Here is a 19,599-nt window from a genome sequence, read left to right on the forward strand (position 1 = left end):
ATTTATTAGATTTGACTAAGAGTTATTGACTAAGATAATAAAGCAGTAAATTTACCATAATTATCAATTTTTAAAAAAAATATTTTATTTTGCGGATCTACTAATACCTCCACTATTGGTACCGTTACCCTACTGAGAATACATTCGGAAAATGCTTCTGATTTTTTTGAAATCCTTGGGGATTTTTTAGGAATTTATTCGAAAATTTATTTACGAAAACACCTTAAGGAATTCCCCTGTCATAAGACGAGTTTATACAATCCCATTGAATTCCACCACTTAATTGTATCTAGACAGATACGTATTTCGACCTCAACAGTAAGGCCGTCTTCAGTGTCTCGTACTTGACTCGACTTGAAGAAAACGATCGCAGCTTACACTATTTATACTATGCGTAGGTATAATAATTTATCTAGGTACTTATCTTACCACGGTGCTTATTTCTAATCGCTTGATGCGCTTAATGCTTAGGTATAAACTTGAAGAGCCAGGAGCTACCATTTCCTTGATCTTTATTCAACAACCGCGTTTGTACCTGTCGGTAGATTTCCAAGCTCTCAGCAACATCAAGTTTCCACGGAGAAGAAACATTTACTAAAATTTTAATGTTTGATGTCGTAATTGAATGATTTTCCTGATATACATGTTCAGCTACCTTAGACCTAAACTCATAATTTAATCCCTTATCGGTTTCCCTCTTAGCCTTACTTACTTCTGCAATATGTTCTTTGAACCTTACATCTAACGATCTTTTTGTTTGACCTACATATACTTTATCACACTTTGAACAATTAATTTGATAAACCCCGGCCTTATTTAACATTTCTACTCTATCCTTTGTGGAGCCCAACAGTGTCTTCAGTTGATTGCTTCTGAAGGAATTGTTCTGGATATTCTTAGGAAAATTCCTTTGGAGGTTCCTTCGGAAATTCCTTTACGAATTTCTTTGGAAATTTTAATAAATTCCTTCAGGATATTTTTTTGGAAATTATTTCTAGAATTCCTAGAGGAGATTTTTTTCGGTATTTGTTTTGAGGAATTCCTCCAGTAACTTCTCCGGATTTTTTTTCGGTCATTTCTAGAGAGTTTCTCTTCTACAAATGTCTTTGAACATTCGGAAATTCTCTTAAAATTTCCATAGAAATTGATTTCGAAATTCCTCCGGGAATCTATTTATAAATTCATTTTGGAAACCTTCTTAGGAATTCTTTGATTTTTTTTTTTGAGAATTGGTTCGAAATTCTGGGAATTCCTTGGAAAATCCATTCAATATTCCATCGAAAATTCCTTTAGCAGAAATTCTTCACAATTTCCTTTAGATTTTTTTTCTCCTGAAAATCTCTTTATGTTCTACCGCGGGAATTCTTTAAAGAATCCTTTCAGAAATTCCTCCTGAATTACCTTTAGAAATTCCTCTAGGAATTCATTCGGGGACTCATCTTACTAAACGCCAGAAATATTTTGAAAATTACGCTTATAATTCCCACGACACGTGATTCTTTTGTAAAACCATCCGAAAATTCTTTTGAAAATAGATCCAGAAATTTCTTCCAGGAAATGCCTTGAAATCCTTAATTATTATATATTTTTTAATACATTCATGAAGAGTTTCCGAGCGGATTCTCTGAAGATTTTACAAACAAAACCTAATTGATTTCCCGAATAAATGCTTAGCTCTCTCTAGATATAGCTTCGGGAATTATTCAGAAACTCCTTTGAAGCTGGATAAATGTTTTTTTGTCCATAGATCGCAACAACGATCCATACGTGTCCAATTCTTGAATTTGTTTTTTTTTTCATGTTTGAAAGTAGTCACCCTGTGGAAATTCTGGAAAATTCCGAAGAACTTTTCATGGCAATTTAAAAAAAAATCTCGTGCCAATTATAATAAATTTCCTATGAAAATTCTTAACAATTTCCATTGAAATCGATTTTTTTTCTCATTTTGAAAAATTTCCGGCGGAAAATTTCTGGTGAAAACACCAGCGAGTTTCCCGTAAAAACGCCTCAGAGTCTCCCGTGGATGTTTCGAAAAATGTAAATTTGACAAAATAATTTGTTGAGTATTCTGGAGTACAAAATTTAGAACAATTTCTCATGCAAATTTTGAATTCATTTCCCCTGAAATTGCAAACTATTTTCCTTGGGAATTACAAAGAGCTGCAAAGTAGTTCCTGTGTAAAATTCAAAAATAATTTCCAATAATGAATATTTTGGAAAAAAAATCTGGAAAAGATACTCCCATTGATGTCTTGAAAATATCCCGAAAAAATGAAAAAAAAACATCGAGAAATTAAAAAAAGATCACCACGCCGATTCACGCCGCCGCCGCCGCCGGTTAAAATGGCTTTCGGCGTGACGCCGAAAACGCCGCCGCCGCCGACCAAAATTCTGACAAACGCCGCCGCCGTCGATTTTCGGACCGGCGCACACCTCTAGCTCTGCCAGGGTGTACCAAACTTGTTTGCTGGAGTTGGAGAAATCTCACCTTTATTGTGCGAAAGAAAAACTTTATCGTCGTTTCATGTTCTTTGTGAGCAAAAAATCGGAGTGTTTTTGTCTTGTGCCCTAATATCCTGAGCCAGAACCGATACACCCATACTACGGTGCGTAAAAAGTTACTGGGTTGCTGGATCGTAGCGCTGCAGAGTCATCATCAGTGCACTATTTATGCTATTATTCATGAAAGTCTTTCCACTGTGCGTTTGCTCGCTGATTTGATTTAATCCCGCTGCCACCGGTTGAAAACTTCCGCTCGACGGTCTATACAGCAGATTTACGGTATACTGCTGCTTAGATTTATTAGAGATTCGCTGCTTTGGCTTGCTTGGCAGAGATCTAGATGCCACCAACTTATTCATCAACTGGAGACTTTTGACAATATCCTTGACGAAGCAATTGGGATGGCGCACATATGACGATGTTTATATTGGAAGGCTCGTGTTTGATGTTCATGCCATGCCTGGCTATAGAGATTTGGTTTCGTGTTTGCAAATAGTTTGGTGCTGCAGAAGCATCCTCGTTGCCTAAAAAAATAATGTGTTGTCATATGCGGTTGAAAACTGGTCAATCATGTAAAAAAACTGCTTTAAATTTATCATGGTGAACAATATACTTACCGTCGTACCAGTCGTATGACTTTCCAGCTGATCAATAAATAATATTCCGACGCATCTTCTTATTACTGGTCTGCTGTTCAGTCGGTACCTGCTGCTACTGCGGATAACCCGTCGCACTACTGTGGCGATGGTATCATTATACCAACGCATATTGATCATGCCGAATGGGCTTGTATAATGCGAATTCCAGGGCAATTTCCGTTTCCCAAATGATGAACCAGTAAGTTGTATCGCCGCCATCCACTCTCGCCCGCTCGGTACTTGACTTTTGGTGCAGTAGTCGGATACGTTCAAGTTGCATCTATAATGGATGTATAAGTAAGAAAATCACAAATGAAATGGCTTTTCAGTATACATAGCAGATTAAATTAATATTACTCACGTTGGTTAAATTTTCCGGATGCAAAATTTCGGAGCAGCGAATACCTCACTGTTGGACGAGTTTAGCCATTTTGATTTTCTTCCGCTCTGTCGTGCTCCCTCGCTCGACTCGTATGCGTATTAGTTATATGTTCATAAATTATTTATTTTATGTGTGAGACGTTATGGATTTTAACCATTAGTCTATACACATATTTTCGAAACGGATTATTCATGAAAACAATTATTGTTGCTTATTAAGGGTATGTGTGTGGTTTTGTGATCCATAAAGCCCAAATAAACTTTATGGTTGAGGCGTTTTGGCTATTTTATGTGTCGTTACAAATATAAAAAAATATTGGATTTTTTGCAGTGTAGAATTTATTATAAGCATTTTAAAATGATCTCCCTATGTTGAGCTGTAGGATCTGTCAAAGTTAACACCGTCGTGTGTCTTCTTCTTATTTTTACTTGGATTCGTCTATTAAGAACTAATGTCAACACCCCTTCGAGCACATTGCCCGACAGTCATTTGCTGTCGAACCAACAATTCGATTGTACTAATCAAAGCGACCAATTCTGATTCCAGACCGCAGTGGTTATTACTGTGACATTGAGCACCAGATGATTCATGTGCTGCATCGAGCGCTGAACGCTGTACTGATAACAGAACAGCAACCGTTGCGCTTCTACAATTCACCACATTAACATAAAAATAATGATGATAAAATTTAATGAAGCTTTGCTTTTCACAAACAAGTCTCGAAATCGTGGAAGACGAATTTATACGATTGCATTTACATTGACTTCTTTGTTTATATCTAAGGTCACAAAGTCGTTAGTGGTTTCGTACTTGACATAAGTCGAGTAAAGTTCGAGATGCTGATGACGACCTTGTAGTTAAGGACGAAACACGTATATCTTGAAGGTACAAAGTAGTGGAATTGAATGAAATTATGCGAACTAGTTTTCTCTTAACAAACTTTTAATTGGTCTTTTTACATGCAGGCGGAAAGTGAATTTCCTGAAATCCAAATTTGCTTTTTTGGTCCTAAAAAATGAGTACAATATTATGAGAATTTTATTATCGATTCACATATTAGAAATTACATCTCATTTTTGCTTTGTTGAAAGATTTAGTGCCCCTCCATACTTTTGGATTCCGATAGGTTTCGCCTTACACAATATACTTATTGCTAAGTAAAAAGCAAAAGAACTAATAATAACGGGAAAAAACGCCGTTGCTAGTTCACACACGAACTGAACGGTTGTTAAGGACGTTCACTATCCAGTTAAATAGTAAATAATGATTTGCAATGCCACATCGCGACACGTCAAGGGGGAACAAACCCGCCAAACCTTGCACACGTACATACGTGAGGGTAGACACGCGTCCTCCTCGAAGCATCGATACTATGACGATCAAGCTTTGCATTATTTATTATTTTGAATTGGCTCGCGCGCGGGGTGATAGCGTGGCGTTCCTTGCTCTACCAGCAGACTGGTTTATAACAGTATGGTGCAACTGTATTTCGAGACGTAGCGAACTGCCATCCTAGTGTTACGACCCAATTAGAAAAAGAATATAAAGTCGAACAATTTATTACAATAAAATACAATTATTCCATTGACAAATCCAAATTAAATTATTTTAAGGGAACTAGACATATTTTATATTAGGAAAAAAACTCATGTTTTTAAAACTTTATAATGTTACTTTGGTCAATCATTCGCATTGTGCAAAGTTGGTGATTCAGAGATTACGAAGTTTAATAACGGCAAGACAATGTGCATACAGTTAAATAGAAAGACTCTGAAACTACATTTAGGAATCGGGAAGAATTTGGTCATTCTATAACTCGGGAACATTCCAACCAAATGATATGTTTTTTGTACATCACCAGAAGCCTACCTACTATACAAACCATGTACTAAAAATAGAAATTCGAAAAAAGCAGACTAGAAGATCCTGCTGTGATTAGATCGTTTGTTGGGGAACTTGGAATTCGGGCAGCGAATGCCGCTATAGAGCGAGCAAGAACCAGAGCAGCGAAATACGAGTCCCATCAATGCTGTTAGGCTCTAGAGAAGAAAATTAAACGCTGCTGCAGACGGAACTGACGAGCGTGGGTCGACTTCCATGCCGACGAAGAGGCTTCAATATTTTACGACACCTAAGTGCAACAAGGAACAGTCCGAGGATGCCAGAATAGAAGACGCGACAGGTTAGTTGCTCACTGTCCTAACTGATCAGCTGAAACGATGGTCCGCATCACGTAACTTTCAATCCGTATCCGTACCTGACACATTTCCTCCAGGAATTCCTGGAGGAATTTAGAATAAATTCCAGGGGGAATTCAGGATAAATTCCTGGTGAAATGCAGCAAGAATTCCTGTGGGAATTCTTCTGATGTGATCATTGAATGTTTCAGGAGTTCATCCAGAAATTCTTCTTGGAACTCCTCCAAAAAATACGCCATTTCTCGGATGTTATCGATGTGCGAACATTCAGAGGTCCAAACATTGACTCTGATCACTACCTCGTTGTCAGTAAAATTCGATCACGGCTGTTAACTGTATCCATCGAAAGATCATAGCGAACGATGCGTTACAATATCCAGTGATTGTCGGTGGAAGGAGTATCGGCAATCAACGTTAGCGACAACAGCAACAACATCAACGATCTATAGGAGTCGATCCCTGGAGCGGTGAGCACAACAGCACGAGAAGTGGTAGGCACTGCATAGAGGCGACTCAGGACGTATTGATTCGATGTGGAGTGTCAGAGAGTGACAGACGAGGAGAACGTTGCCAGAAGTCTGCACAGAAAAAAAAAATTAAAGTAAACAGCGCGTAAAACTTACAAAACTTAAGCTATTCTTCGCTGAAATCGTCCTCTTCCTAACAAGATTGCTTACAACTTGCACGCAAATTATACGATTCACGTCAAATATTGTATACATTTAGGCAATATCCCGTGTGGGTTTACGCTAGTAATGACGTTCCATTTATGTGCATGATTTTTGGCGTAAATTTCAGTGGATTTTTCTATCTGTGTGATGTTGGTGTCAGGTACCCGATCGAATAGAGATCGGTACAAGGAAGCAAGACCAATCGAAAAACAGAACGAAGCAGGAAGAAAAATAAGTACGAAGAACAAGTTATTAGTGAGGCGCAGGAAATAATGGAGCAAAATGATATGCACGGTTAGATGACTTTACCCATTAATGGGTACTATGTTATTGTTGATATTATTCCCACCGTGAAAATTTCACCCATTTTCTTGAAAAAGCGCCACTACCCATTTTAATGAGTAGTGGCGCTTTTTCAAGAAAATGGGTGAATTTTTCACGGTGGGAATAATATCAACAATAACATAGTACCCATTAATGGGTAAAGTCATCTAACCGTGTGCGGAGATTTTATGAGACTGTCAATGGCGTGCGGAGAAAGACAGCGCCATCTCCCGTCATGTACAACGATCAACAAGGAAATATGCTGACAGATAAAAACCGAAGTGGCTGCCAGGTGGAAGCAACACTTCGAGACGTTGTTGAATGTGGAAGTGACGGTGCATCGGTGAACAGAATAAATATTAGCGATGATGGCCAAGCTGTGGAGCCACCTACACTGGATGAGGTTATAAAAACTATTAAAGAGCTGAAAAACAATAAGGCTGCGGGGAAGGGCCAGCTCCCGGCTGAACTTCTCAAACATGGTAGTGACCAGTTTTATGAAGTTCTGCACCATATTATGTCGAAAATATGGGAAGACGAGGAACTGCTTGCTAGCTGGTTGGACGGCCTCATCTGCCTCTCTTTAAGAAAGGGCACAGACTGGAGTGCGCCAATTACCGAGGAATAATTCTCCTTAATTCGGCGTACAAAATTATGTCCCGTATTCTGTTTAACAGATTGAGACCGCTTGAAGAGTCCTTCGTCGGCGAATATCAGGCAGGTTTTCGTGAGGGCCGATCAACGACGGATCAAATGTTTACCCTGAGATAAATCCTTGATTCCGGGAGTACAACTTACAGACACATCATCTGTTTATTGATTTCAAGGCGGCGTACGATAACTCCACCCAGATATTTTTGAGAGTTCCTTCAGAAAATCATCCTGGAACTTCTCCAGTGATTCCTTCTTTGGTTTCATCATCAGACATTTCTCCTCGAGACCCTTCAGGAATGTCTCATGAAGCTTTTCTAGGAATCCAAACTAAAGTTCCACAAGCATATCCTTTTCAATTTCCTCCTGAAATTGTTCCGGGATTTTTCAAAATTTAAAAAATCGCTGCTGAATGATTTATTTTCTCATATTTGTCACTTAAAGTTGTAACCGACGTGAGTTATTCCAACAATTCCTGGAAGAAGAATTTCTGGAGGAAGCCCAGATAGAATTCCTGAAGGAACTCCTAGAAAAAATCCTGAAAGAACTTCACTAGGAAACTCTGGTAAAGCTCTTGAATAATCAAAGGAAAAATATTTGGAAGAAGAATATTTGAAAAAACTTCAAGAAGGAATCCTGCAGGAGCTCCAAGAAGCATTTCCTAAAATCATCCTGAAATATCTCTGAAATTCATTCTGAATTCCTCCTAGAAATCATTCTGAGTTCCCCGGGAATTTCATTCTTAATTCCCCCATGAATTCGTTCTGAATTCTCCCAGCAATTCATTTCGAATTCCCCCATGAATTCATTTTAAATTCCCCCAGGAATTCATTCTGAATCCCCTTTGGAAATCATTTCGAATTCCCCCATGAATTCATTTTAAATTCCCCCAGGAATTCATTCTGAATTCCCCCAGGAATTCATTCTGAATTCCCCCAGGAATTCGTTCTGAATTCCCCCAGGAATTCGTTCTGAATTCCCCCAGGAATTCGTTCTGAATTCCCCCAGGAATTCGTTCTGAATTCCCCCAGGAATTCGTTCTGAATTCCCCCAGGAATTCGTTCTGAATTCCCCCAGGAATTCGTTCTGAATTCCCCCAGGAATTCGTTCTGAATTCCCCCAGGAATTCGTTCTGAATTCCCCCAGGAGTTCGTTATGAATTCCCCCAGGAATTCGTTCTGAATTCCCCCAGGAATTCGTTCTGAATTCCCCCAGGAATTCGTTCTGAATTCCCCTAGGAATTCGTTCTGAATTCCCCCAGGAATTCGTTCTGAATTCCCCCGGGAATTCGTTCTGAATTCCCCCAGGAATTCATTCTGAATTCCCCCAGGAATTCGTTCTGAATTCCCCCAGGAATTCGTTCTGAATTCCCCAAGGAATTCGTTCTGAATTCCCCCAGGAATTCGTTATGAATTCCCCCAGGAATTCGTTATGAATTCCCCCAGGAATTCGTTATGAATTCCCCCAGGAATTCGTTCTGAATTCCCCCAGGAATTCATTCTGAATTCCCCCAGAAATTCATTCTGAATTCCCCCAGGAATTCATTCTGAATTCCCCCAGGAATTCGTTCCGAATTCTACCAGGAATTTGTTCTGAATTCCCCCAGGAATTCGTTCTGAATTCCCCCAGGAATTCGTTCTGAATTCCCCCAGGAATTCGTTCTGAATTCCCCCAGGAATTCGTTCTGAATTCCCCCAGGAATTCGTTCTGAATTCCCTCAGAAATTCGTTCTGAATTCCCCCAGGAATTCGTTCTGAATTCCCCCAGGAATTCGTTCTGAATTCCCCTAGGAATTCGTTCTGAATTTCCCCAGGAATTCGTTCTGAATTCCCCCAGGAATTCGTTCTGAATTCCCCCAGGAATTCGTTCTGAATTCCCCCAGGAATTCGTTCTGAATTCCCCCAGGAATTCGTTCTGAATTCCCCCAGGAATTCGTTCTGAATTCCCCCAGGAATTCGTTCTGAATTCCCCCAGGAATTCGTTCTGAATTCCCCCAGGAATTCGTTCTGAATTCCCCCAGGAATTCGTTCTGAATTCCCCCAGGAATTCGTTCTGAATTCCCCAAGGAATTCGTTCTGAATTCCCCCAGGAATTCATTCTGAATTCCCCCAGAAATTCGTTCTGAATTCCCTCAGGAATTCGTTCTGAATTCCCCAGAATTCGTTCTGAATTCCCAGAATTCATTCGAATTCCCCCAGGAATTCATTCTGAATTCCCCCAGGAATTCGTTCTGAATTCCCCCAGGAATTCGTTATGAATTCCCCCAGGAATTCGTTCTGAATTCCCCCAGGAATTCGTTCTGAATTCCCCCAGGAGTTCATTTCAAATTTCCTCAGAAATTCATTCCGAATTCCCACAGGAATTCATTCTGAATTCCCCCAGGAATTCGTTACGAATTCTACCAGGAATTTGTTCTGAATTCCCCCAGGAATTCGTTCTGAATTCCCCCAGGAATTCGTTCTGAATTCCCCCAGGAATTCGTTCTGAATTCCCCAGGAATTCGTTCTGAATTCCCCCAGGAATTCGTTCTGAATTCCCCCAGAAATTCGTTCTGAATTCCCCCAGGAATTCGTTCTGAATTCCCCCAGGAATTCGTTCTGAATTCCCCTAGGAATTCGTTCTGAATTTCCCCAGGAATTCATTCTGAATTCACCCAGGAATTCGTTCTGAATTCCCCTAGGAATTCGTTCTGAATTCCCCAGAATTCGTTCTGAATTCCCCAGAATTCGTTCTGAATTCCCCAGGAATTCGTTCTGAATTCCCAGGAATTCGTTCTGAATTCCCCCAGGAATTCGTTCTGAATTCCCCCAGGAATTCGTTCTGAATTCCCCCAGGAATTCGTTCTGAATTCCCCCAGGAATTCGTTATGAATTCCCCCAGGAATTCGTTCTGAATTCCCCCAAGAATTCGTTCTGAATTCCCCCAGGAATTCGTTCTGAATTCCCCTAGGAATTCGTTCTGAATTCCCCCAGGAATTCGTTCTGAATTCCCCCGGGAATTCGTTCTGAATTCCCCCAGGAATTCATTCTGAATTCCCCCAGGAATTCGTTCTGAATTCCCCCAGGAATTCGTTCTGAATTCCCCCAGGAATTCGTTCTGAATTCCCCAAGGAATTCGTTCTGAATTCCCCCAGGAATTCGTTATGAATTCCCCCAGGAATTCGTTATGAATTCCCCCAGGAATTCGTTCTGAATTCCCCCAGGAATTCATTCTGAATTCCCCCAGAAATTCATTCTGAATTCCCCCAGGAATTCATTCTGAATTCCCCCAGGAATTCGTTACGAATTCTACCAGGAATTTGTTCTGAATTCCCCCAGGAATTCGTTCTGAATTCCCCCAGGAATTCGTTCTGAATTCCCCCAGGAATTCGTTCTGAATTCCCCCAGGAATTCGTTCTGAATTCCCCCAGGAATTCGTTCTGAATTCCCTCAGAAATTCGTTCTGAATTCCCCCAGGAATTCGTTCTGAATTCCCCCAGGAATTCGTTCTGAATTCCCCTAGGAATTCGTTCTGAATTTCCCCAGGAATTCGTTCTGAATTCCCCCAGGAATTCGTTCTGAATTCCCCTAGGAATTCGTTCTGAATTCCCCAGGAATTCGTTCTGAATTCCCCCCGGAAATCGTTCTGAATTCCCCCCGGAAATCGTTCTGAATTCCCCCAGGAATTCGTTCTGAATTCCCCCAAGAATTCGTTCTGATTCCCCCAGGAATTCGTTCTGAATTCCCCCAGGAATTCGTTCTGAATTCCCCCAGTAATTCATCCTGAATTCCCCGAGGAATTCATTCTGAATTCCGCCAGGAATTCATTCTGAATTTCCCAAGGAATTTATTCTGAATTCCCCCAGGAATTCATTCTGAATTCCTCCAGGAATTCATTCTGAACTCTTCCAGGAATTCATTCTGAATTCCTCCAGGAATCCTCCAGGAATTCATTCTGAATTCCTCTAGGAATTCATTCTGAATTCCTCTAGGAATTCATTCTGAATTCCCCCAGGAATTCATTCTGAATTCCCCCAGGAATTCATTCTGAATTCCCCCAGGAATTCATTCTGAATTCCCCCCGGAATTGCTTTTGAATTCTCCCCGGAATTGCTTCTGAATTCCCCCCGGAATTGCTTCTGAATTCCCCCCGGAATTGCTTCTGAATTCCCCCCGGAATTGCTTCTGAATTCCCCCCGGAATTGCTTCTGAATTCCCCCCGGAATTGCTTCTGAATTCCCCCCGGAATTGCTTCTTAATTCCCACCGGAATTTCTTCTGAATTCCCCCCGGAATCGCTTCTGAATTCCCCCCAGAATTGCTTCTGAATTCCCCCTGGAATTGCTTCTGAATTCCCCCAGGAATTGCTTCTGAATTCCCGCATTTAAAATTCCCCCGGAATTTATCCTGAATTCATCCATAAATTCAATTCCCCCAGGATTTCATCATTTTTCCAGAAATTTATACTGGATTCTTCAAGGAATTGATCCAGAATTCTTCAAGGAATTTATCCTGAATTTTTCAAGAAATGCATCCTGAATTCTTTAAGGAATTCATTCTTATCCTCCAGGAATTCTTCTGAATTCCTCCAAGAATTCATTCTGAACTCCTCCAGGAATTCATCCTGAATTTCCCAAAAAATCCCATTCCAGAACGAATCGAACCGTGCATAAATCATACTAATCGGTTCATCCATTCGAGAGTTATATTGCCTCAAAGGAAATGTAAACTCATTTTTACATATAGACTTTATATATAGAGATGAAAATAAGAAGGTAGAACAGAAGAAGATTATACATTTTTGCATATACCTACTTTCCTAAAATTATCTTCAGAGGCTCTTAGTACGTGTTTGGATATATTGGATTGCTTGTTGGATGTTCGATCAGCACTTCCACAATTAACTGCGAGGTTTCTGAGCCAAGTTATCATTTTTGCATTCATATATCATGAGACTAACACGATGATACTTTTATGCCCAGGGAAGTAGAGAAAATTTCCAAGACCGGACCGGGAATTGAACCCAGCCACCCTCAGCATGATCTTGCTTTGTAGCTGTGCATCTCACCGCAGGCTAAGGAAGACCTTGCAACGTAGTGTTGGTACCGAAATAAACAAATATTTTTCAATATTCATTAGATTTTTGATTCTGTAAGCAATGCAAAATTGAATAGCAAAATGAACTAATTGTCTACCTACTTTCCACAATTTCAATTATAATAGAAGATTTTATTCTCTTTTTTGTCGGTCGTTAGCTATCATAGGGTACTCATTCAAAAATTGTTCTGTTCTGCTAAATAAAGAAGGATCCATAAAGTATATCACGCGGATATTGGCAATATTCAAACCGCCGCCTTCCTTCATCACGATCTCCATACTTTTATCAATGTTCATGGAACCACATGGCCATCCACCATCGGGTTGTATGGTGCTTCGAAGACTTTAGCTTACATTGAAAAGATGTATAATTGGAGCAGTTTGTAGAATATTTTTTATTTTTGAAGATCAATTAAATAAAATTTCAACAGATAGTCATTGAAGACCCTCACTTAGAAACTGCGAAAATAAAATTGTTCTGCCAAATTTTTTGGCTTCATATTTTGTCACAAAAGTAGCGCTCTCAAGCATTTATTTCACGGAAAAACCTTGAATCACGCATGATTACCAAATTAAACGAGAAAAAAGTGCTTTATAATCATTTGCAATGTTGGTAGAAGCATATTAAAATCGCAATCATCGGGGCCCTATGAGAATCCAATGCCTTCATTATAAAGAACTCGTAAAAATCATTCGATGAGTCTGGTGGGATTTGGACAAGACTAATTAAATAGATAATCAATTAAACACGATAAAATATCTCAAATGGCAAAACTAGACCATCATGAGCATCATCTTATTTTCAAGAAAACCATTTTTTGCGAATTTTCAAAATAGTACTTAGTATCTAATATTTTCCATACTAAAGACCGGAAATATTTATTAACTTGTTTTCTATATTCATATTGATTTGATTATCACAGAAATAATTTATGTCAAAATAGTAAAATTTTACGATCTTTTAATATTCAAACTAGAAACAACAGTTCCGTTAATGATTAGTTTGTTATTTACTTAAAACTCATAAATTGTAGCCGGAACCAGAGCAACCACCTGGAACCCTTTCAAGTTTTTATTCTGCAATTCGTTCCTATATACGACTAGGAATATAGCACGGTAACACGTACACGACGACTGGCGGAGAAAAACGTCTACGGTGACACATGCAAACAACCTGGGGATCCCAGTGTCAACGGCAACCATCGCTATACCAGCGTGCGATTCTTTATACCCAACAAACGGGTAATGATGACGACGCGCCGCCTGGTGGGGTTGGGAAACCACACTCTGGCTGCTCAAATTGATTTATTTGCAAGACTTTGTTAGGATAGTTTTTTGATAGCTTATGTTCGCCGGTTGATGTGGCGAAAGAAGATTAGATACGATGCGATACTTTGAGTATTCCTTGTAGGTGCCTTATCGGACTGAGCCATTTGAGCGATCTAATGTAAATCATGTCACCCTATACTGTGCCATGCAGAGTACAATGTAAGACAAAGTATTAGCATCTAGATTAGCATGATTGACATCTTGCAGTTGTAACTATTCGCCATAGCAATTACAACCATTGCTAAGCAATTGATAACCAATAATGTAAGTGATCAGGTTAACAGGTCACTTTCTTCCTCTTCTTCTTTTTCTCCTTCCTTTTCATCTTCTTCTTCTTCATCTATGGCTCTACATTCCAACTGCAACATGGCCTGCTTTTCAACTTGTAAGCATTATTGATGAAAAGCTTTTCTATGCCTACTGCTGCATGGATGAATCTTATGCCCGTGAAGTGGAGAATGTTTACCACCCAAAAACATGCTACAGCGAATTGAGAAATTGAATTTGTCATCTCCGGATTGACAATCCTGCGCAAGGCTACCTGGGGACTCATAATGTCGAAACATATTAACTCATCTAAATACAAAATGTTATAACAACTTTTATTATCAAATGTCCTGGGGTCTCATTGGGCATCAAGCATTGACAGCATTTATATATGACAGTTTTTTGCCTACTCGTTGTCACTCCTGGACTAAGGCTGAAAAGCATTCAGCACCAATCAGTTTCGTCCAGAATCCGATAAACAGTAGCACAGTCTGTGAAGGCACAAAACTGAGCCCAGAACTACTTTATTTCTACAGCGCACCATGTATCCATAAGTAACATATACTGGAAGCAGAGATGCCAGATTTGAAGACATGTCTTCAATTTGAAGACATTTGAATCTCTGTGAAGACATTTATTTCGTGAAGACATTTTGAAGACTTTTCAAAATATTTGAAGACTTATCTACTTATTTGAAGATACTTGAAGACAATCAATAAGCCAGCAAATAGAAAATGCAATGTTATTACTGACTTATAAGCTCTGCGACTTTTATATATAGATTATATAAATATAACAAAAGTTATGATAGTCTTTGTCTCGGGCTTAGAAACTCAAACATAAAAATACATTCACACCAGCCGGTTGTAAACTGCAACGCATTTCAGTCCTCAGATGCACTTTAAGTTGAGCGCTTGTAAAAAATTCCCAACGGCAGCATTCGTTTGAATTTTCCTTGGCGGTGGCGGCGTTTTCACGTGTGTGTAAAAAGGTATTTCGATCATTACATCGGATTGGAATGACCGATCTAATTAATGGCAGACTGAATTCTTCTATGATTTGATTTAATCTATTCAACCGCTGAACTGGAAACAGTTTTTTCTAAATTACTTCCGAATTCATCGGATCTTTTTGGCATTTCCATGTGACATTCCTCTGAATGTTACTCGGGAAACATATTGAATTTTCCATGCATTTTAAAAGAATTTCCAGTGAAAATTTAAATGATTTTTTCTTGTAAAATAGGGAGAATTTTCGATGAAAATCGGAGAATTGAAATCAAGAATTCAATACAAATTATCTTGGAAATTTATAATAATTTCCGTAAAGAAGAAATAAAGGAAATCCTCCAAAACTTGAACGGGAAATTCGGCACCAACATTTCAAAAGGGCGTAACTGATTTTGTAAACAAGAGCTTCTCACGTCGCTAGTGGGCACGCGCACAGAAGGGATAGATTTTGTTTTCATCGGGCCATGCATACGAAGCGTTTTCCGATCAAAACAAATCCTATCCATGCGCTTGTAAGAGAAGGATGAGTAAACGTCAGCAAGCTCTATTTTATCTCAACTACCACAAGTTCTTTTGAACTCCCGCAATAAATCTCTTTAATGTTAAATGGATATTTCTGAAAATTTCCAAGGTAAATTTCTACTGGAAAATCTTCTAAAAAGAAATTAAGAAAATACAACAAAAAATCGGTGGAGATTCAATTAAAGACTCAGTAGAAAATTCAGAGGAAGCTTGCCACACTTTCGTTAAATTCTTCCTTAATTCCTTTGGTAATTTTTTCTAGAATCTTTGGACATTCATCCAGTATTTTCTCTGAGAATTCCTCTATGACTTTCTTCAAAAAATCGTTCTGGTATTCTTTCTGAAATTCCTCCTGAAGTTCCGCCAGAAATTCGTCCGAACGCTTCAGGAATGTCTCCCAAAAAACCTCCAGGAATTCTTTTGGATTCCTGCGAAAGTACATCTAAGAATTCCTTCGGAAGATCCTCCAGAAGTTCCTCAAAAACTCCTCCGGTAGTTCCTTCACGAATTCCTCCAGCAGTTCTTCCAAGAACTCCTCCAGAAGTTTTGATAGAAATTCTTCCGAAAGTTCCCCCAGGAATTCCTGCGGAAGCTTCTTCAGGGATCCCTTCGAAAGTTCCTCCATGAATTCCTTCGGAAGTTTGTTTAGGAATTCTGCTGGAAGACTTTCCAAGAATGTTGTTGAAAGATTCTACAAATATGCGTCTGAAAGCAAACTATGAAATTTTTCTGGTATTTCCTTCAGAATTTCTTTCGAAAATTTCTGCAGCATTACCTCAAAAACTCCTTCAAGCATTCCTCCGGAAGTTTCTTCAGAATTTTTGACGTAAACTACGTCTAAGGGGAAGACTCGGATACAGGGTGACAAATGAAAATTTCCAAATCCGAGACCGTCACGAAATCATGTAAGATTTTGAACGTTAATAGCGCATTCATCTTTCGATGGATTTTTGAGATTTATATATCAATCGACTCGGAAACTCTCCACCAATTTTCCAGTTATATTGAAACATTTGATTATCAACGTTAAAGTAGGGTATTAGACCATTTTGGCAGCACCTCTTTTTCCCGTTCGCAACGTGAGTCTCATTCGGCCGTCGTTCAGTGTAGTTGGTTTTTGGGCTCTTCTTTTTGTGCGGTGCTTCGCACCAGTTTGCCACAAAAAGTAGGGCCAGAGCAGTGACCGCAGTCGGCGATATATTGCGCTTTTTGCACTTTATAAGAGTTCTGCGAGATTTTTTTTCTCACAGTTATCTTTTTCTCACACTCAATACACTCAAAAAAGTTTGATTTTCCGTGTATAATATTTGAGTGTGAGTGCCCAATCTGAAAACAAATAGACGTCAAATCATGGCGGGAATCGATTTAGTGTACACGCTTACATGTGACTAACGAGTAATGGGTTATAATTGGGTAAATTTCAGTAACAAAAATCGATCAACCCGAAATGAGAGTGGGTGTGAGAAAAAGAAGCGAGCAAATCACAATCTACACATAACTATTCAAATTGGTGAAATCGGAAATATATACAAGCGAATGTTTGTGCAAGGATGGGATGATCGATTGTTAGCAACGGCAATGCAATGTCATAATGCGATAATCGCAATGCAGATGATCAAACATGTTCGATTCAAAGATAACTTAGGAAAATGGTAAGCCATTCTATGATAAACTGCAAATGGGTCATTATGTTTTTATTATGAAATATGCGCCAAAATCAAAAGAATTCAATTTTAATTCAGGAAGTTTGAATCCACTTCAGATACTCTGTGGGTACAATTATGCGGGGCTTATTGTATACGGCTATAGCTTCGGAACGCATACTTTATTGAAACGGGCTTTAGGTTACAATAGAACTATTACTTTCTAGCTCCCGGATCTAAGATTCTTGCAATCATATTAATAATATGGTTGCACGAATATGTTATCCATAATGCCACTGCCAGATAGTGGAAATTAGATTGTAATAGAATAGCAAAAATACACTATTCCCGTCCGCAGCGTTTACTACTCTGGTGCATCTCAACAGAATGGCTTAATTGTTGGTACCGTTCTGACTCAAATCCCGAATATGACTCATATTCCGAACACTGGCGTTTTAGCGCCCTAAAACTAAAACTGTCATTGGTTTTCTGAACTGAGGATCAAGATAACAAACGAATTCAAACTCCTGTGGAGAAAATTACACGAATAAAGTTAAAATGGGCATTTAAAAGCTAAAGTTCGGAATATGAGTCATGTTCAGAATTTGAGTCAAAACGGTACATGGCTAGTATTTGTTGATTTCTAGTTGGCGCAACCGGGTTTTATCGATTCGCGCTTCTTTGTCGGACTCAACAATACGACTACTTATCCCTTCTGCCAACTATTCCAACTATGGTCGAAAATTTGGAATGAAACTGAATCCCTACTAATTTTACTCTAAGTCGAATGCAACAGTTGGAATTGCGAAAAGCATTATTACCACTTGGGGTTTTAAAGTTAAAATTTTAAGTTATCGTACCGTCGTCGGTGAGACAACGGGTCAAATGAGGGTGAGAATGGGTCATTGTTTCAACTACATAGAATGCTTGTAGAATAGATTTAATGTATCTGAGAACAATAAAACTGAATTATAAGTGACCTTTTTGAACGATTTTGTTATCCGACCTCCAGACTGTCGGTGAGGGCTCGGACGTCACCCCTGACTACGGTATCCAACAATTTTTGCCTTTCTCGTACAACAAAGTTGTACCTGAAAGGCTTTCATTTCACTCCCAAAACGTACTTTTTATAGAGCGCTTGTAGACCCATAGTATTATATACCATTCGATTCAGCTCGACAAACTGAGCAAATGTCTGTCTGTCCGTGTGTGTGTCCGTGTGTGTGTGTGTGCGTATGTGTGTGCACATTGAAACATTAGCCAATTTTTCTAGTACTAAACCTGAATCGATTTTGCTACAACAAGTTGCATTCGATGGGGAATGTTTTCTTCTTGTTCACTATTGAGTTTCATAATGATGGCACTTCTCAAAAAATAGTAAATATTCAAAGAGTTATGAGACATCATTATTTCGTAACAAATAAGCTATCGATTTTCTAGGTTATGTTCTCCCAAGACACAATTTATTCGAAACCGGCACACTGACAGCATAGAATACACAGCTTACACGGAAGAAAAAACTTCACAAAGAAACATAGAAACCCATTAATGAGTTAAAAAGTACCTATTTTAAGATTTCATGTATACACTGAAAATTCTCGTTTATTTTTTCAAAATTTTATTTTTTCATATTTTCATGAATGAATTTTAATATTGCGATCAACAGACCAATATGATAGCTTTTGATTGCAGTACACAAATTAATTCATGAATAAAAGGTGACATATGTTCTTTTTAAAAGTTAAGCGTCATTTCTGCCATTTCTTTCCCCTATGGGCCGATGTGAGCAGTGAGAAGTGAAAAGTGAGACGTGAGATGTGCGAAGTGAGGAGTGAAAAGTAAGAAGTAAGAAATGAAAAATGAGAAATGAAAAATCACCAGATGATCCGAAATGAAAACAAAAATGTTTTTCCAAATTTAATCTAGACTATCCTTTGAAAAGAGCTGAAATTTTTTTTGCTAATATTTTCAAATGGATATAATAGAAAAACGACGCATCCCACAAAAAAGTGTTGTATGGGTGACCATCGCAAAATCAGTCAAAATTTCTAGTGAAAATATCAGAAACAATCCAAATTGAGCCCTACACTGAAAAAAATCAGTTTAAAAATTTTAAAGTCGATTTGCGAAAAAATGCTCTTTTTTATTTAAATGAAATTTTGTCTCAAGATAGGTGATTATGTTCCCTACCAACCGTCCATACATCGCAAGCTGGGCACTCTTAAGGAAAACAAAAACTTTTTCTTGTCGGAATTATTTTCAGTGTATTTTCATCTGAAACTAAACCAATGAAAGCCATCGTTATAGAACCCCAAGCAAATCTATTTTTATGATACATTGTCTAATTTAGTCACTAAATATAGTTTGTTTTTAAATTAAGAGTAATAT

The 19,599-nt window shown here is 38.7% G+C and overlaps 1 protein-coding gene and 1 long non-coding RNA gene across 2 annotated transcripts in view; both read right to left on the reverse strand.

Annotated features, from left to right (window-relative positions):
* Positions 1-19,599, reverse strand: part of LOC134210483 (proton-coupled zinc antiporter SLC30A1) — a 149,419-nt gene that overhangs the window by 115,621 nt on the left and 14,199 nt on the right. The gene's annotated exons all lie outside the window — the stretch shown is intronic.
* LOC134214803 (uncharacterized) lies at positions 2,447-3,850 on the reverse strand. Its single transcript, XR_009979918.1, has 3 exons — positions 3,502-3,850; positions 3,120-3,420; positions 2,447-3,026 (listed from the first exon to the last, which is right to left on the reverse strand). It is a non-coding gene; the product is annotated as an uncharacterized LOC134214803 (long non-coding RNA).

The sequence above is a fragment of the Armigeres subalbatus genome, chromosome 2, assembly GCF_024139115.2.
Source record: "Armigeres subalbatus isolate Guangzhou_Male chromosome 2, GZ_Asu_2, whole genome shotgun sequence".
Lineage (NCBI taxonomy): Eukaryota > Metazoa > Arthropoda > Insecta > Diptera > Culicidae > Armigeres > Armigeres subalbatus.